General features: G+C 33.0%; 1 long non-coding RNA gene across 2 annotated transcripts; it reads left to right on the forward strand.

Annotated features, from left to right (window-relative positions):
• Positions 1 to 7,749: 7,749 nt before the first annotated feature.
• Positions 7,750 to 8,762, forward strand: LOC126734113 (uncharacterized). 2 transcript variants are annotated; one of them, XR_007659978.1, is made up of 3 exons: positions 7,750 to 7,895; positions 7,969 to 8,135; positions 8,300 to 8,762. It is a non-coding gene; the product is annotated as an uncharacterized LOC126734113 (long non-coding RNA). The 2 variants fall into 2 exon arrangements; XR_007659979.1 differs by having other exon boundaries at positions 7,754 to 7,895; positions 7,950 to 8,135.
• The last annotated feature ends 12,590 nt before the right edge of the window (positions 8,763 to 21,352 follow it).

Here is a 21,352-nt window from a genome sequence, read left to right on the forward strand (position 1 = left end):
TAATAATTGCTAAAGCATGGGATAGAGTTTCATCAAAAACAATTGCCAACTGTTTTAGACATGGAGGCTTCGTAGAAAGTGAGGATGTTAGAAATGATAGCTTTGATGAAGAAGATGATATTCCACTGGCTAAATTAGTTAATGTTAATTTTGAAGAGGAAGATGAGGTTCCGCTGGCTATAATAAAAAAGTCTGCTGCATTGTCAGATGATCAATGGACAGAGTTCTTACATGCAGAAAATAGTTTGGAAGTATGCGACAATCTAAGTGAAGAACAAATTGTAGACGACATCTTATCCTTCTCTCAGGACAAAGAGGAAAGCGAAGATGAGGGTTCAAAAGGGGAAGAATTTCAACCTCCATCTGCAGCAGAAGCTCTTTAAGCCACTAATACTATTAAAAAGTTTGTTTTGTATAACTATTCATCGAACGAAATATTGGTAAACCATGTTAATAATTTAGAGAAAAAAAATGAGTTCATCTATTATGATACTCGAACAAAGAAACAGAGTAAAATCACAGATTATTTCAAGTCTTGAAACTGGAGAAGGTGTAGGTACTACATACATACATACATATGTATCTGTTAAATGTTGTGAATTTGTAAATTAGTGGTTAATAAATTATTTTAAACAAATTGGATAGCGAATTTTATTTCTTCTGGCTATCGTAAAGTCTATCTTTTATTAATTTGCTAGAAAAAAAAACAGGTCGTATATAACGAAGGTCGGATATAGCGACGTAATTTTCGTGGTCCCTTCACCATCGCCATAAGCGACTTTCACTGTATAATGTAGTACTATACTTAGGATATTTAAAAATAATTTATTAATTGGGCTTAAAGAAAAATCATTATTTGTGATTATTAATTTTATTGTATCCAATTATTTATAAAGAGCCTGTTTTAAGAAAGGGATTTTAAGTAAACAATAAAAGAAGAAATTAAAAACAGCAAATTTGTGCGTGTAAGGAGAATTTGAGGCCAATTGAATTAAATTTCCTGTTGTCAAGAGTTTTCTGTAAATTTCGAAATTAATCTTGTTTTGTTTTATGATCAATAAAGATCTAATAATGGGAGTTCGTTATCGTTTTCTTTCTTTAATGTGAAAAGAATATTCGAATATATAGATTTAATAAAATTCAGAAAATCATTTACCATATCTTCTCCTCCATCCCAAATGATACATACGAAAAAGTATCTTTTTAAACAGCGTATTTTCAAGAAGGTTACGAAATTCTATGGAATTTTTAACTGAGTAGGAGCTAAGAAAGTCAGCAATCTATTTTAAAGCATAGTTAGCGTCTATAGCCATAGAGAAAATTATGACAAGGGACATTATAACTATAGTAATAGAAACAATGGATCTAATAGGATATACATTCTTGTGAATTTTTAACAGACCATAAAGAATAGGAGTTTTGAGATTCATGGGATATGGTTTTGGAGATAGTAGGATTAAAGAATTCTGAAGTGATAAAAAAATGACCAAGGACTTTTCGAAATTAAGCAGATTATTGGTAGGGTGTCTATTTATAGGTTAAAAGGCAACCGATTTGAGGAACTGCTTGACTTTATTCATATAAACTATCCTCCGGCAAACTACCAAACAAGAGCCTTTGTCTGCTGTGGTCAATTTTAAGTCGTAATGTTAGATTTTCCGTTTGAGTGAGTTAAGGTGAGCAGCGGTATATTTATTTATATACCTATGGATGCTAAGAAAATTAAATATAGAAATAATTCTGGATCTAATTATATTCCTATTTACTATATTAGTAGTTTCGATATAATGTTCCGCTTCTATGGCTGATGTTTCTTTACGCTTATTAATCAAAGTTTGTGACAGATTGAATTTTAGATCATATTTAAGTATATTTTCCTCTTTGGGAGAAAAAGTTATGTCCGTAAGGTTGAAAAATCTGTTTTTTTTGTCTTGTTTTTCTTTAGCGAAAATCAATATTAATAATATCTAAAAAATTAAATATTTTTTTGTTGAAATATCTAGAAAAAAATATTGTATTTTAATTATATTACTACTAATAACATTTGTGATAAGACAAAATTAGATAATCTTTAAAATATATAAGATCTAGATTTATGATGTTGACTATGATGGTCCCAAAAATGCAAACATAATTTAAAAGTTTAACACTAATAAAATTTGTGACAAGAATGTTATAGATAATCTATAGCAATTAAAGAATATATAAATTAAGCAATAAAGAATGATAATAAATATTAAAAATAAATAGTTAAAAGTAAACATTAAATTCATAAAATTAATAGTAAAGAAAGAGACTAATACGCAAATACATATGTGATAAATTAATTTTGTTGTTGTATTGGTTATTAGTTAACCACAATGTAGCCTCTATAACTAGGTTTGATATGCTTTTTGAAGACACCACATAATATAAGGATTTTATATGTACTGGGTGTCTCATTTTGCGGATGTTTTATGGAGTTTTACTTAAAAAAAAATAGAGAGATGCGGTTTTCGCAACACCGTGCTACTTTTTAGCGAAACTAAAGATGCACTGATCAATTTTATCATAAGCTATCTTAGTTTTTGTGCAACAGAATGACTTTGAAAATATAGCCTTTTTAGTCATTCCTTGTAACTCTGTTACTGTCAGACATATGAAAAAAGTAAAAACTAGATTTTTTTACGTATAATCTAGTGACGTACTTAAACTTTATTTAAAGGTCACAATTTTTGAGCTATTTAAATTATTTTTTTATGAGTTTTCGCTTGCCAAGAGCTTTACAATAATATAGCACAGCCTATATTTATTTTTATAAATAACGTGACAAAATTAATTTTTCCTATAATTTTCATTGATAATATCAATAATAAAAATATAATATAGAAAAAATCTTATAGCAATTTCATTTAAAAAAATCATAAATAAAATTCTTTTAATAGTATTTTCCAATACAGGGTGTTTCCTAACTACGGTACGAAACTATATGGGGTGAATCGTTAGGTCGTTTTATGAAAAAAAGTTCCCATGAACGTATGTCGGGAGTTCCTTTGTTTCTGAGATACAGGGCGATGAAGGTTCAAAAAAATAACGGTATTTTAAAAATACTATAACTATCCTTAAACCGATTTGGTTGAAATTTGGTGCAGTTATTTGAAGTTATAAGACGCTTATTTAGCTGTAACTAGATTGAAATTATTACTGGGGCGTGTCAGTGGGCACCACATGCTTATTGTTGAGAAAAAAACAAGGCCAATAATTAATTGTTTTGCAGCTTTTTATTTATTTTTGTATTTAAGCAACTAAAAATACAACTTTTTCGTATCTTATCTTATTATCTTCATATCTGGCTTGGTTTTCGAGAAAAAAATTTAAAGTATCTTTAACTCATTCTATCCATGGACGACAACATGAAATAAAAACCAATTAATTCGATAAACAATTTCGACCTTAAAGTACATGAGCAAAATGTACACCCTCCAATGCACGACTTTTTGGTCTTTTGTGTCTTGTTTACTATGATAATAAACGTTTACTATGATAATAAACATTCAACTTCTACGATTTTTATTATCAGATTTTTGAAATACAACAAAATAACAAATACATTGCTTCTTATGACAAATAATTGGCAAGTCCATTCAAGTACCTCCTTTGTACCTACCTGCTTTGGAGACCAGCTGACAGTGATAGAATTGCTGTAAGTAAAATTCAGCTGTCAATTAGCAGTGATTCATTACTCCATCATGAATAATTTTACTAACCATGAAATGACCGACATGCACTTTATTTATGGATTAGCAAATGGAAATGCGGAAGAAGCACGAAGAATTTACCAGGACAGATATCCTAACAGAGTAATTCCACGTGCAAAAACATTTAGAAAACTACATGCAAGATTATGTGAAACTGGGAGTTTTAATAAAAATATGGGTGGTGGAAGACAAGAAACTATAACAACGCCTGAACTGGAAGAAGCTATACTTGATGCGATAGAAGAAGATCCTTCCAATAGTATCAGGAAGATTGCACTGCAGCTTGAAGTCAGTTCAAAAACCGTTTGGAAAGTTCTAAAAAGAAACCTCCTGCATCCATATCACATACAGCGTGTACAAGCTCTACTGCCTCGGGATTTTCATCCAAGATTAATGTTTTGCAGGTGGTTGATTCATACGATGGTACACAATAATAATTTCCTACCAAATATTTTATTTACGGACGAGGCAAATTTTTTAAGAGATGCTATTATGAACTTCCACAATGTTCATTTTTGGGCCGACGAAACTCCCCACGTTATTAGAGAAACTCATTTTCAGCCAAAATTTTCGCTTGGACAATTAACGTTTGGATAGGAATTATTGGTGACTACCTAATTGGCCTATTTTTTTTACCGGCAAGATTAACAGGTGAATCCTACATGGATTTCTTGCAACACCATTTACCCACTTTATTAGAAGAAGTACCCCTACAACTAAGAGTCAACATGTGGTTTATGCACGACGGGGCTCCAGCTCAGTTCAGTGTTCTTGCTCGTCAGCATCTCGACGTCATCTACCCTAATTGCTGGATTGGACGTGAAGGACCTCAAAATTGGCCGGCTCGCAGTCCTGATATGAATCCCCTGGATTACTATTTATGGGGCCATCTGAAGGCTCTTGTTTATAAAACTCCTGTTCTAGATGTGAATGACTTGAGGAAGCGGATAATTGTCAATTGCAATATCATAAGGGATACTCCAGGTATTTTTGAGAGTGTCAGACACTCAATGACAAATCGTTTGCAGTCGTGTAATTTATGAGAAGGTGGGCATTTTGCTCATTTACTTTAAGGTCGAAATTGTTTATCGAATTAATCGGTTTTTATTTCATGTTGTCATCCATGTTTAATTTTTAGAATAAGTTAAAGATACTTTAAATTTTTTTTTCGAAAACAAAGCCAGATATGAAGATAATATAAGATACGAAAAAGTTGTATTTTTAGTTGCTTAAATACAAAAATAAATAAAAAGCTGCAAAACAATTATTGACCTTTAATTACAGCTAAATAAGCGTCTTATACCTTCAAATAACTGCACCAAATTTCAACCAAATCGGTTTAAGGATAGTTATTGTATTTTTAAAATACCGTTATTTTTTTGAACCTTCATCGCCCTGTATCTCAGAAACAAAGCAACTCCCGACATACGTTCGTAGGAACTTTTTTTCATAAAACGACCTAACGATTCACCCTGTATAGTTTCGTACCGTAGTTAGGAAACACCCTGTATAAATCATTGTCGTTGTTATTCTGCAAAAGCATGTTCCGTTGCAAAATTGTTGCTTTTAGCGTATTACCCTCAATAAATTTTATTTCTTAAATACCCTTACAAAAATCCAAATCGCGAGTGTTAAATGGAATAATAACATCACGTATTCAGGGTAGAATATGTATTGATATTATTTGGCTAGCGTTTTCGGCCATATGCCACTATCAGGGCTATCACTTCGTTGAAGGACGACTTTATTAAAACGGACATACAGGAAAACCGAAAACCATTGTTATACAAATAACCCCCTTGTTTTGAAAACTTTACCCTAAACAGAACATACTTCGCCCACTGAGCAATAAGATGCGAGTTCAAAAAATCTAAAATCGAGAGATCTGGTGATCGTAGTCTGTTATGGGCCATCAAACAGGTCCATTTGTTCTAATCCAATCTCCTGGAAAATGTTGATTTATCCAGTTATGTATTATTCTAGCATTGTGGGCTCGAGCTCCATCCTGGTGGACGAACATATCGTGCAGTTGTGCTACTGGAATACCTTCTAAAATATTCATAGTATTTTCTTGTAGAATTTGTAATCTCTAAGTACCCAATAGAGTTTAGATTTCCTTCATAAATTTTGTAAACTATTTTTTGGTTAAAAATAAAGCAGGAGGCAATAAATTCAAACCTGCGTTGACACTCTAGAGGAAAAATCACATGGGTATTTTCTTGACTTCAAAACCACGTGTATATTAAGAATTTGCAGACTTATGACCAAATTATTATTTTTTTAAATTATTGTCCCAGATTTTCATATTTATAAACCAGAGTTCCAATCTACGTTTAGCACTATCAGGGTGCAGATGATGAACAAGTTTATATTTACTTGAAATTTATATTTTTTGTTAAAATTCTTTCCGTTTCTGTTCTCTCCTGATCTATTTTTCTGCACGAGATTTCGGCAGTAGCTTAAATAACTGTTAAAACGTTAATTTCTGATCCCCGTTATCTTTGTCGTTATTTGCAAAGATTAAGTTTTAATCTTTCAAATATTCTTTCCTTGGGTTGTCTTCTATGTCATCTATATGATAAAATAGGTATTTCAAAACTGAAACAAAAGTCCTAAGGAAAGGTAAAGTAAGAGTAAACTATAGCCTAAGTAACGTAAGTATTTAAGGTAAGATCTTAAAAGAATAGAGTTCTAAGTCCTGTGTTTTCATTACATAAAGCAGGTATTATAGAGTGCATCTGTAAAGTTGCGGATAAATTCAATAAATATTAAATGGACCTTTTCTGAAAAAAATGCCCAAACACGTCGATTTTAATATTTGATTTAGGGTTTTTCTACGTGGAAGTTAAATATACAGGGTGACTCAAATCAACGATATAACGTCAGTCCACTTGCAAATGTAAAAATACTTCAAATAGTTGCACCAAAATACATTCACTTTTTGACACTGACAACAACAACTAAAAAACCAAAATACCAACATTTAATTTAGATAAGTATTCATTTGTACTACATCCTTTGTAAAAAAATGCGTTCTTTCTGATTCTGCATTAAAAAATCGTGATTTCCATTTAAAAAACATATTGATGACGTCATCGCTTTTTTTTAGTCACCCAGTATATTTAATTTCCACGTAGAAAAATCCTAAACCCAATATTAAAATCAACGGGCTTGAGCATTTTTTTCAGAAACGGTCCATTTAATTTTAATTGAATTTATTTGCAATTTTACGGATGCAGTTTTCAAAATTTAATTTTAAAAGAACAATAACAATAAACAAAAATAATAAATATCAGCACTAAATTTGGGAACATGTAACCAGGAATTATTTTGGAGATGCAGAAACTTTAAAAATCAAATACTTACATATTATGTAAGTAATGACAGCATGCTAATCATTTTGTTTTTTGCGTTACTATGATTACCCAAAGCTATCCATTATTATCAAAGTAAATTATAGAAAAAAATTATTTTGTCACGTTATTTATAAAAATAAATATAGACCTTACTATACTTTTGCAAAGCTCTTGGCAAGCGGAAACAGATTTTAAAAACTATATGATGGCTCATTAAAAAAATACTTATGTCAATATCTCAAGTCTATGCCCTCTAATGAAAATTTGAGTACGCCACTAGATTCTACGCAAAAAAAATCCTCAACTATCATTTTTTACTTTTTTAATATGTCTGACAATAACGGAGTGACAGGAGATAACTGAAAATGCATTTTTTTCAAAATCAGCCTGTATTCCAAAACTAACATAACTATTTCAAATTTAGTTAGCGAATAATAAAACCATAAAACATGGAAAACCCTGTACATAAACATCTATCTTTGAATTTAAATTAACGAAGTGAAAGGCATATTATTAAAATTATTAATTAGTACTGAGAAAAAGAAGCTCAAGATTTGTGCGTCGAATCATACAATAATTTTTTATAAACGTGTATATTTTAAACACACATATTTTACGCAAATTGAACGAAATAAATATAGAGTAATATAAAACTAACAATTTTTAAGAACATTCCTAAATTCCTTGGCCGGCAACTTTTTCAGTCGACCACAGGAGTTTATAAATACAGGTACACCTGCAGTAAAATCCATTTTAACAGTGATACTTAACAGAGAACGTTGCAGATTTTTTTTATTTAAAGGTAAGAAATTATTAGTTCGTTCTTTATATTATTTATTAATTTATAATTTTTAAGTGATTTTTTTCTTTATCAGAGACATATAAGAATTATCATTTCAATATGCCTGGAGGCTGTGGACCCTGCAGACCATGCGGACCTTGCAAACCAAGATCCTCTGCCAAGAAATCGACAACTAAGTCGTCCGCAAGTAAATCTGCAGGTACCAAAAAATCTGCTGCCAAGAAAAAGACTGCTAAAAAGGTAAAAATTTATTGAAAATCTTAATTTTTTATTTATTTATTGATTCAAGAAACAGGAAAATTATGGCAGTAAAAAACTACTGCAAAGACAACGTTAAAAAGTTAATTTAACTCAAAATTAATACATTTTTTTAAAATCTAACAATTGCATATATTTGTTGACAGCCTATCCGTACTAGTAAACCAGCTTCGGGATCTCGCAGTTCACGTGGTTGCTGTGACTATTCATCTTCGGATTACAGCGATTCTTGTAGCTGTAGTGACTGCTATGACAGCTACAGCAGTGACGACTGCTGCTCCAAACCGACGGGACGTTGCAGACGCTAAAATAAAAAATGTTATGGTGGCATCTAAATGTTTTAAGTAATGTACCGTCTCAATTGGAGCTGCTCTTTTATATTTCATTTTTGTGTAGTAATTTAATTTTTATGTTGTGTATTTGATGTGTTTTAACGCTGGTCGTAACTGTAGAGTTAAGTTTATTATGATATGTACTTTAGTGTTTTTTATGTTATAAATTATAGTGCTAATTTTGATTAATTTACTAAATGACTTTTTGCAAATATTAAAAATTTTAATTGTATAAGTGAAAAAAAATTTACAGTAATAAAAAAACAATTATTCTAAATGTTGTTTTGTTTTTATCAGAATTTCACAACAAGAACGCATTTTAAATGAGAGAATTTAAGCTTTAAGCACAAAATGCTTGAATAAGTGTATAAAAATATATACAGAATATTGCAGAATAGGATAGGTACTAACTTAAATTATTATTAAATAAATAAAACTTTTGAAGTATAGTGTGTTAAAGATTTAAAAAAATATAAAATTATTTCGTTATGTAATAATAAAATAACAATTTTCTCACCTCCTTTAAATTTCATGAAAATATCTATGAATATACTATTTTTTTTTTACTTTAAATATCGAGTTCTTGGTTGAGATTCATAAAAAAATTGTTTTATATTAAAAACTTCAGTATAAAACAGACCAATAAATAAAACAATAAAAGTTAATTAAAACAAAATATCATAAACATCAATCAAGAAACTAGAATTAAAAAAAATATTTTTAGTAATAAAAAAATTCAAGAGAACTAAGGAAAAATATTTCAACTATATAATCCAGCTAAAATATATATTGTATAATATTTTAAAATAAATCTTAATTAAAATGATAATTTCCCCATATGCAGGGTGTCCAAGATAAGGATCCTAAACATGGGAATCTCAGTACCTATTGAAGTTACAGCCTAGGTTAAATTAGAAGAAAGTTTCCTAGTTTCGTAGTTTGAAACGTATTTAAATGCCGTTGAGAAAATTAAAAAACTTCCATAGCCTGTCGAGATATTGGGGAAAAACGGAAATTTGCCAAAATCGATTTTATTTTTTTCTGACCTTATTTTAAAAGATATAAAAAAACTAACAACACTTTTTCACTGGTGATGGCGTTTTTAGATTTTGTATTCTATCAACCTATTCTATTTTGTATCTATCACCTGTCACATTTTTTTTTTATTAGATGCAAGAATAAATACGATTTTCCTTATTTTTTAACATATTTTTAAGTAGGCTTTGCAAACAAAATAATGCTTTGACATTTTGACATACCTAAATACCGACCATTAGTCATTGATTTTATATATTAGTTAAATATCTACTTACAAAGTAATGGAACATACTAAGAACTATTTATAAACAAAAAATAATAATCTACCATAAGATTCATTATTTTTAAAGATAAGATCATTATTTTAATTACCTACACAAAGAAGAATAAATAAAATTTAAAAATAACAGAGACAACAAGTAAATCAACATTTTTTGATTTAATTTAAAGCAGATGTTCAAAGAGATTCCCATTATTTTCCAAACATAAATAAGTTCTTACGGTAAAATTTAAAATATCACGCAACATGTCAGGTGTAATGCTATTGAATGCGTTAGTTACATATGCTTCTAATTGCTGCTCAGTCTCAAATGCTGAATGCTGGTTTATTTGGTTTTTAAGAAACCCCCAAAGAAAGAAGTCCAGAGGCGTTAAGTCTAGGGATCGTGCTGGCCGGGACGGACATTAGGGGGGGAGGGGGGGATCCACCCCTCCCCCAATAATTTGAGCTGTTGGCATGTTGGCAAAAATTACATTTAGAACATTTTTGGTTTTGTCAACTTCTAAAAAATCGAATTCATCGGATCTCGTTTATTTGTTTTAATAGCGCAACCAGAAAATGTAATTCAATTAAAAAAAAAACTATTAGGCAATAATAAGTGTTGTTTCAGTGTATTATTAATTTTATCTACTGTAGGTAACTTATTTCTAAAAAAAGTGTGTAATGTTCTTCTAATTGCGGCTTTATCAAAGTCGGCAACAAATACTTTTTTCCGGTTCGGATATAGTTTAATAGTTTAAGAATCTTTTTTCCTGTAAAGTAAAATTACTGTCTTACCGTTTTGTTAGGTTGAGTATAAATAATATCTACTACCGGGTCTGCAGGCTGTCTCCGTGTCAGAACTGTAAAAGATTTTAAAACTTATAAAAAGGAATAAAAATCACAAATCATATAAAAAAAAATACAGAAAAGCTATCCTCTAAAGGCCCCGATATAAAATTCGGCAAACTATTGTCAATATTATCGACCATTTACTTAAAATTATAAGTAAGACCGGCTCTGTGCGAGACCTACGTATCAATTTCAACCCAGATGATATCAGATGATAGCAGCGTGCAGCGCGGTCCGCGCTTTTGTCTATCGATTTTCTCTCGAACAATCGTTTTTGACCAATAATATGCACGGGGTTTCCCCCTGTCGACTCCGTTTAGGATAGGCTGTTAGGCACGTGGTGAACGTGGAGTATCGCGCGGTGATCTGTGGTCTGATCATTGTTTGAGTTTTGAGTTCACTTCGCGCTTTGCCCTTATTCTGAGTTATTCTGTTTGTTGCTAGTTGCCATATTGGTCTGATTCGTCTGATACTTAAATAATAAGCAATACTGTTACAATTGCTAGTGGTAATATGAAGCCGTGCCAGTCCCGCCGATATAAAGTCAAATGTGATTTGTGCGGAGATGTGTTTAACAACGACTATAAAACCATACATGAAAATAAACATCACCAGGGCAAAATAGTGAGAGTTCGGATTGTTGGAGCTCCAAAAAATCCTTTTGAGGCGGCAAAGAGGAAAAATATATACAAAGATTCACGTTTAGAAGGTACGAAATTTCATGGTTGGTGGTTGATTTTATAGAAATATAAAATTACTATTGTGTTGGTTATTTTAGAAAATGACTCAAGAGACGTAGCCCTAGAAATGAACCATCAACCTCTTCTAAATGTATTTCTCCTGTTCAGCCTAGTTCATGGAAGTCGTTGAAAGTAAGTATATGTTAAGAAGTTTTAAGCTACCTATGATTTTAATTTTATATAGTTTAAAATAATAATAATAATAATGATATAAGGTAGTAGATTTAAAAAGAAAAATTAATTCAATTATTTAAATAACCATAAGAAAACTAAAATTTATCTTACTGATTTTAAGTCAGTTTTATTTTATTAAATCATATTTTAATTTTTAACTAATATTCGACAAATTCCGGTAATGATGAATGTAATAACCCTGCAAAGAAAATGGAAACTGTCGGCGCCTTGGTTGTGTCACTTCCTGAGAGAATTTCGGAAGGATCTGATGAAGGTACGGTAGTGAATATTTCTCAAATGTTATTATTTTTAATTTGGTATAATTTCATTTTAGCCATATCCCAAAATAAAAACATCGAATCTGACTCAATTGGTAAAAACTCTGTCTCAGATGTCAGGGAAGATGATGATGCATCTGACCATAATTTAGTATTAAATAATGGCGGCTACAACAATGTATGGACGGAATGTTTGGGAAAGTTACAGTTCTTATTGGATTTGTTTCCTCTGCTAAAAAAAGTCTCAAAAGGTGTAGAAAATACTGATGTTGTAGATCAATATTTAGTTTCATTAAATATCAAAGAAAAAGTGACGATGTTACAAGATGCGTGTAAGGATGTTGAATATAGATTAGGGTTTCTTAAAAAACCTACCTATACCTGCTCGAGCAACGGCTACTGCATTGACGAGCCCTTCGATGACATAGGTCCAGTTCAATAAATTACACAGTTGTGATTTACGATTACATAAGGGTTTATTGTACCTTTTGGTTAGTAATAATTAACAGGTATAGACTAATGAACGATTTACAATGTTGAAGTTAGTTATTTACCAGGGTTTACAATATTAGTTGACGTTACCAGCCTTCCAGAATCACAAGACCAATAGCAGGAACTTAGCAGGAACCAGGAACGGCATTAGCACTAACGTCACCTTGGTTTGTGCAGCTATTGACAACCACTGTTGCACTCACAACGTTGCACTCACTTTCAGTTCAGTTTTCCACCTTTACGCACACTTATTCACTATAGACTTTTTTACATAACTTAAACTACTTTATCGTAACAATTAGGTATACATATATGAACTTTAGACAAATACTTAAACGGAAGAGAGTGAGAGAGAGAGGAATTGCTTGCGCCAACTTGCTCTTGACTAACTTATTTTCTCGGTACTTTAAGCTTTGTGAATTACTTCACTGGTGAAAGAAACCTTGTGTTTCGGGGGCGCGAGAGTAGGTACTTCTTTTTGCGGCGACGGAGTGAACACTGATTTTTTCTCGTGGGACTCGGGGTGAAATGTTGGGTAAAAATGTGGGATGCACGTGTGTCATGGGGCCAACACTTAAGTGAACTTGAGGAGAAAAATGGATTTTTAAGTGCACTTAAGCTAAACTGGTAACAAAGGCATTTCTTAAAAAGTAGGTAAAAACACATGTTGGGATTTGGGAGAAAGTTCAGGCAAAAATTATTTACTTGAGAAAAAAGGTATTATTCGTTTGACAACCATAAACTTCGATTCCATAAAATCATAAAATAAAATAAATTGTTAAAATTAACTTTTAACATACTCCCCCCTTTTGAAGGCTTTGCCTTCAACAAACATTATACATTATAACTTATAGACAAAACTTATCAAGAAATACTATGGTTAAACTAAGTTACTATCAGATTTGGGCAACGGGCATAATTTGGTTATATTTCTAGTAAATATTCCATTTTTAGTCCTAATTTTTACCAAGCGTATTTTACCATCTTTATTAGGTAAAGTGTCTACTACTCTGGCCAACGGCCAATCAAGAGGTTTGGTGTTCTCATCTTTAAGAAGAACAAGGTCATTTGTTTCAATATTGGGGACTGGGGACATCCATTTAGGCCTATTCTGAAGATTGTTGAGATACTCTTTGGTCCATCTAGTCCAAAAGAATTGTTGAATCTGACTTAACCTTTGCCAACGATCTAAGCGGTTTTCAGGAATTGACGAGACATTGGGCTCAGGGTACGAAACGAGAGGACTTCCAACTAAAAAATGTCCAGGGGTAAGACAAGTTAAGTCCAGTGGATCAGCTGATAGGGGAAGAAGTGGCCTGGAGTTTAAAATAGCCTCAATTTGTGCTAAAATAGTGGAAAAATCTTCAAAGGTTAAATTCTGGTTTCCAATTAATCTTCGTAAGTGATGTTTAGTACTTTTTATAGCTGCCTCCCAAAGACCACCCCAGTGAGGAGAGAAAGGAGGTATAAATTGCCACTGTATTTCATGGCATGAGAAAAATGCAGTCAATTGCTCTTGTGTCTGTTGTGACTTAAGCGTGTCATAAACTTCTTTAATTTGATTGCTGGCACCAGAGAAATTTGTACCATTGTCACTAAAAATTGTTGCCGGGCATCCACGTCTTGAAATAAAACGTTTAAAGCATGCTAAAAATGCTTGTGAAGAGAGACTTGATACTAGCTCCAAATGAACAGCTTTAGTGACCATGCATACAAATAAAGCGATATACGCCTTTTCAATTTTGGCGCGTCGAAGAGATGACGATTTAATAATAAATGGTCCTCCAAAATCGACACCTGTTGTTAAAAACGGTCTAGAAGGGACAACTCTGGATTTAGGGAGATCTGCCATAATTTGTTCTCCTGTTTTAAGCTTAAATTTATAGCATTGTAAACAGTTTATAGAGATCCTTTTTATTTCTCTTAATCCATTTAGCGGCCAGTATTTAAGACGAATATTTGACAATATCGTTTGAGGACCAGCATGTCCTAACCTAATGTGTTCTTTTTTCAGCAAGAGTCCAACAACATGGTTTTTTGAGGGCAATAAAATTGGAAATTTTTGATCAAATGATATGGGTGCTTGGGATAATCTGCCTCCAACCCTTATGAGATTGGAGGTATCGATAAAGGGGTTTAACCTAAGGACTTGCTTGTTTGAAATTTTTCTTTCTTCTGACTTTAGTTCACTGATTTCCTTTGAAAACGTTTGGTGTTGAACTTGCTTTACTATAAAAATTTCTGCAGCCTTTAATTCAGTTACAGCTAAAGCACCATAAAATTTTTTACCATTACCTTTACAATTATTTACAAATCTATGTATAAATGCAATAGTTCGTTGCAATCGCGAGAAGTTAGAAAACCGATTAAAAAGTGTTATCCAGAAATCTTCGGAGTTAACAAGCAAGACCGTTTTTGCTTTTCTTGCTTCTTCTTCAGTGGAGCAAGGTCCCTTTTCATACATTTTTAAATTTAAATTCGGGTCCAGTAAGAACTTTGGGCCGTTCCACCAAAACGTAGAGGTGAGAATCTGGTCTGCGGTAAATCCGCGAGAAAGATGATCAGCTGGATTATCCGCAGTTGGAATATGACGCCATTTGCAGTCTTGAGATAAAACCTGAATTTGAGAAATGCGGTTTGCTACAAACACATTGAAACGAGAAGGGTGGGCATTTAACCAAGCAAGTACAATCTCAGAGTCAGTCCAAAGATTAATGTTGTCAACTGAAAATCTTTCTTTTAATATGGAACACACACGAGTGACTAAATTGGAAAGTAAAAGTGCTCCACAGAGTTCCATGCGGGGAATTGTAATTTCTCTTATCGGGGCTACTCTACTTTTGGCAGTAATAAGTTGACAAGAGACATTTTTGTTAGGATAAAGGGCTCTTATATACACACACGCACCATATGCCTTCCTGCTGGCATCTGAAAATCCATGGATTTGAAGTGAACTGGGATTATTATTAGCTAGGAAAAAACGTGGAATTTTTAAACACATTAGTTGGGGAAGCTCTTTAATAAAGGTGGTCCATTGGGTTAAAATGGGTTCTTTCAGGGGTTCATCCCAATTAATTTTTTCTTTCCAAATGTTTTGCATAATTAATTTAGCATTTACAACAATGGGAGCTATGAATCCTAAGGGGTCGTACATTTGCGCAATTTTAGATAAAACTATACGTTTAGTAATTATGCTTTCGGACCTAGTATCAGGTAAAGAGATAAAAAACTCATCTGAGTCGGGATTCCAGCCTACACCAAGGACTTTATTTGAAATTCCCTCGGTTTCTATGGTGAAACTTTCTTGGGACCCATTATCACAAGTTTTGGACAAAAATAAATTGCTATTTGAACACCATTTATGTAAGTGAAAATTTCCAATATTGCAAAGTTCCAACAGCTGCCTATGTAATTCTACCAAATTTTCATAGGTATCTTGCCCACAGAGAACATCGTCCACGTAACATTGAGATAAAATAGCTTGAGACGCAAGAGGATAATCGTCTTTATGAATAATGGCAAGTTCATTCAGGGTGCGTGTAGCCAGATAGGGGGCACAGTTCGTGCCATAAGTGACGGTGAGTAATTCAATGCATTGCATTGGCTGAGAGGGATGGTCGCGCCATAAAATATTTTGCAGGTAAGTTTGATTTGGGTTAACGCGCACCTGTCTATACATTTTTTCGATATCAGAAGTGAGAGCGAATTTAAAACTTCGAAACCTAAGTAAAATATCAAACAGTTCAGGTTGAACTGTATATCCTTTATGCATTACGTCATTGAGTGATAGCCCAGAAGACGTTTTCATAGATCCGTCAAACACTACACGAAGTTTAGTGCTTGTACTGTCCTCACGAATTACACAGTGGTGAGGCAGAAAGTATCGATTGTTGTGATTTTCAGTTTTAAGGGAAAGGGGAATAATTCGTGCATGATTGAGTGAGATATATTCACCGATAAATTTTTTGTATTCAAGAAAAAGGTCAGGAGATTTTTGAAAACGCTTTTCTAAGTGGTGAAACCTTTTCTTGGCTAATGAATATGACTCTCCTAGCGGATGTGACTCTTGGGGCCTTTTAAGGGGTAAGTCGACTTGAAAATGACCATCTTTAAATACCGTGGTATTTTGAAAATTCTGTTCAACCATAGAATCTTCAGGGGATAGGGGTTTTTCGTGAGTGGGCGAGACATCTTCTAGTAACCAAAATTTCTCAATTAATGAGTCCAGTGAGCAATCTGAATTTAATGATTTCACTAAAAAGCAATTCTTAGAATTTGCCAAAGGGGTTTTGTGAACGAGAGCTTGGGAGGGGATTAATCCTGAAAGAATGTGGCCAAAGTAGGTACCTACCAACGTTAAAGAGTCTTTGTTAACCTTGGTGTATTCGCCTGAAAGAATGTGGTAGTATACATCTGCTCCCAACAATAAATCTATTGTAGAAGGCGTATCAAAGTAGGGGTCTGCAAGCGGTGTATTATTGGGAAGGTTCAACATAAATTTGTTGACTTTAAAGTGAGGGGATTTTTCTGTGATTTTGTCTAATACACAGCAGTTAACATTCAGGAAGTAATCGTGATTGTGACAGGAATGAATTCTCAGGGAAATTGCGTGATTAGAGTGCTTAATTTTGCCGCCAATCCCAGAGATTTGTATTGGCTGCGTCTTAGGAGAGAGATCAAGTCTTTGAACCAGCGATTGGGTTACTATTGATATAGTACTCCCGGGATCTAATATTGCCTTTGCAATAATAAAATGACCATTCTTGTCGGGTATTTGAATCAATGAAGTACCTAATAAAACTTCATTATCTTCAGTGGCGAAAACTGACAAAGTCACAGGTTTATTAGCGTGAGGGCGATTCGAGTTAATTTCATTGCTTGTGCTTGGGATTTGTGGTTCTTGAGTCTGAGAGGAGCTTTGGCTTGAACCTTGATTCCGAGAATGGGAGCTATTTATGAGAAGCGAATTTCTGTTAAAATTTTGAGATCGTTCATTTTGGGTTTGAGGATTTGGCCTCCAATGTGAATTTCTGCTTTGCAAGGGCTGTGCTGCATCATCCATTGGATGCAAAAGAGAATGGTGTTTCATATGACAAATCTGGCACCTCTGAGATGTACAGTTTTTTACTTGATGCCTTGAACCGAGACAATTAAAACATAGATTATTATGATTAACAAAATCCTGTTTCTGTTTTAAACTAAGATCTTTAAATTTAAAACAAGTATAAATTTTGTGATCAGGGTGCTCACAAAAGGGACACTTTTGTCCTGCAACAAAATGTGAGCGAGAGTTTTGAGGAGAGTTTTGAGGTATGACTTGGTTGCCTTGGCGTTGCCCACCATGAGCATAGTGTGAAATTTTTTTAACAAAGGGAGTGTTGTGTTGAGAAGAGCGTCCATGGGAATAATTTCTAGTTGAAGGGCTTTCAGAGAGATCTTCTAACACCGAACAACGCTTTTCTAAAAAGCTTAGAAATTCTTCAAGCTTAGGGACCACATGTGAGGAAGAGCGCATTTGAGAACCTCTCTCGGATATATATGCCTTTCTTGTGCCAAAGTCTAATTTTTGAGAAAAAATATAAATTAAAATTAAATCCCAGTGGTCTACTGGAATGTTTTGATTTTTCAGTGAATCAAAGTTCTGTTTTATGCAAACTATAAATTCCCTAAGTGTGTGTGAGGATACCTTATTTAGGATAGGAATGTCAACTAAATTTTTAATATGGGCAAAAATAATTGATAATTGATTATCATATCTTTGTCTAAGGGTATTTAGGGCAATTTGGAGGTTGTCAGTGGTCAATTGTAAATTATCGACCAAATTTAGGGGTTCATCTCTTAAATAAGATTTTAAATAAATTAATCTTTGAATATCAGAGAGAGATTGATTATCTAGAATAAGGGTAGAGAAAAGTTGAAAAAAGGCATTCCATTTAGTGATGTCTCCGTTAAATGGAGGTATGCTAATTTGAGGCAAACTAACATTTGGGGAATGAGAGTGTTGGGGAACTATATGTCTTACTTGAGTTGGCGCTTGCGGGGAAAGTTCTAAAATTTTACGTTGCATTTTAGCAACACACGTTAAGTATTTGTCTTCTACATCATCCTTGTCTACTTTACTTATATCTAAAACTACAATTTGTTTTTCTACCTCTTCAAAATCTTTAAAAGCGTGGGTTAACATACTTTCACGTACCTGAATTTCTAAAAAGTCATGTATACTATCATTATTTTCTAAAAACCAATTAACAATTCGTGTTACTTTAGCCTTTAAATATCCGCGATTTTTAACCAACGCTTCTACTGATATTTCTATTCCTTCAGTCATTTTACTTTTTAGTTTTAGGCTTACAGAATAAACACAAAAAATTACGAGACAACCAGATGCTTATTTTTTGGGAATAGATTTTCTTTAAATTTAAACAATAATTGTTAAGAGAAAATAAACTAATTACCAATAAACAATTTAAAAGAAAAAGTAAAAAGTGAGTTGCTACTTATTTCCAAATAACAATTATAACAAGTAACAAGTGAAAATAACAAAATAACAAGGGACAAATAACTAAAAGGTTTGTTAGTAAGTAATTAACTAAAATACTGTTTACTCGAAGGACCACCGACACATATGTCGGAACCAATTATATACTTTTTACATAAAAAGTATGTTTTGTTTTTGCTTAGATGAATCGTAAAATCACAACTTGGGAAGATCCGGCTCGAAGGACCATGAATATAGATTAGGGTTTCTTAAAAAACCTACCTATACCTGCTCGAGCAACGGCTACTGCATTGACGAGCCCTTCGATGACATAGGTCCAGTTCAATAAATTACACAGTTGTGATTTACGATTACATAAGGGTTTATTGTACCTTTTGGTTAGTAATAATTAACAGGTATAGACTAATGAACGATTTACAATGTTGAAGTTAGTTATTTACCAGGGTTTACAATATTAGTTGACGTTACCAGCCTTCCAGAATCACAAGACCAATAGCAGGAACTTAGCAGGAACCAGGAACGGCATTAGCACTAACGTCACCTTGGTTTGTGCAGCTATTGACAACCACTGTTGCACTCACAACGTTGCACTCACTTTCAGTTCAGTTTTCCACCTTTACGCACACTTATTCACTATAGACTTTTTTACATAACTTAAACTACTTTATCGTAACAATTAGGTATACATATATGAACTTTAGACAAATACTTAAACGGAAGAGAGTGAGAGAGAGAGGAATTGCTTGCGCCAACTTGCTCTTGACTAACTTATTTTCTCGGTACTTTAAGCTTTGTGAATTACTTCACTGGTGAAAGAAACCTTGTGTTTCGGGGGCGCGAGAGTAGGTACTTCTTTTTGCGGCGACGGAGTGAACACTGATTTTTTCTCGTGGGACTCGGGGTGAAATGTTGGGTAAAAATGTGGGATGCACGTGTGTCATGGGGCCAACACTTAAGTGAACTTGAGGAGAAAAATGGATTTTTAAGTGCACTTAAGCTAAACTGGTAACAAAGGCATTTCTTAAAAAGTAGGTAAAAACACATGTTGGGATTTGGGAGAAAGTTCAGGCAAAAATTATTTACTTGAGAAAAAAGGTATTATTCGTTTGACAACCATAAACTTCGATTCCATAAAATCATAAAATAAAATAAATTGTTAAAATTAACTTTTAACAGATGTTATAGAATCATGTAATAATTCCATTTTAATAACCGAAGCAAATCGAAAAAACACAAAAATTGAGGAAAAAAATGAGGAAAATAATATAGCTCCGCATGATCCTGGTTTAAGAGAACGGAATATAACTGATTCGCAAAGATCTTACTTAATAGAATTAAGTCCTCATCAACCAGTCTTATCAAAATTCCCAAGTGATGGAAAGAATAGGTTTAATTCACAGTGGTACAAACAATTTCCATTTTTAGAATACAGCACCGTGAAAGATGCGGCTTATTGTTTTGTATGTTATCTTTTTGCAGCGGGTATAGGATGGGAGAAATCGGATTTGGCCTGGATCAGTAGGGTGTCAAAAACTGGGGAAAGATGAAAAGTGCAGGTTCTATAAAAGAGGGTAAACTGCCTCAACATTTCAACTCCACTTCTCACAAAAGTGCTTTATATGGTTATGGTAATTTTTTGGTAAAGTCTAAATATATTGATGTACTCATCGATAAAAATAAAAGAAACCTCTCAACACAAGATAATACGATTATAGTAAAAATCTTATTTGATGTAGCGAGAACCCTTGCAAGGCAAGGTGTTGCATTTCGAGGAAATGGACCGAAGATGATACCTTCTATCAGGTTGTATGCCTTATTGCTCGTCATAACAGTATTATGCAGAAATGGTTAGAAAACCAACATTTTCGTTCCTATCAAACTACGTATACAAGTTACCGATCTCAAAATGAATTTATTCAAATGTTAGGTGATGAGGTGAGAGCAGAATTTGTCAAGGAAATCAACAAATGGCAGATCATACCCCCGACTGTTCAAATGAAGACATTCTTTCTGTAGCCGTAAGAACGGTTGGTATCAACGGAATTCCAAAGGAAAGACTTCTTTCGATAAGCGAGGCAGATGACAAGACTGGAATTGGCATAGCCAATGAAATTTTAAATATTTTACAGAATTTAAAAATAGACACTTAGTATGTAGTATGTAGGTCATAATATACTATACATACCCTACCAAGCACATAGAGTAAACACTGCTGTTGAATTGGAAGAAATCTATGTGTTTTTTATATCTAGTGCAAAAAGATGCCAGATATTAAAATCACAACTGGAGCAAGTGGATAACGCCCTTTTTTTGAAAAATCTTTCAAGAACTCGGTGGACAGCTAGAGCAGAAAGCTTACAAGCAATAAATAAATCATACGAAATTATTTTAGAGACTCTGGACGATATATCTACAAACGTCAAAGTTGATAATAAAACCAAAGGCAAAGCACATGGTCTCTATAAACGTATGCTATCTTTTGATTTTATCTCGTGTTTTATATTTTTTTAAAAAGAATCCGAAACAATGATAAAG

This window comes from Anthonomus grandis, chromosome 3 (assembly GCF_022605725.1).
Source record: "Anthonomus grandis grandis chromosome 3, icAntGran1.3, whole genome shotgun sequence".
Classification (NCBI taxonomy): domain Eukaryota; kingdom Metazoa; phylum Arthropoda; class Insecta; order Coleoptera; family Curculionidae; genus Anthonomus; species Anthonomus grandis.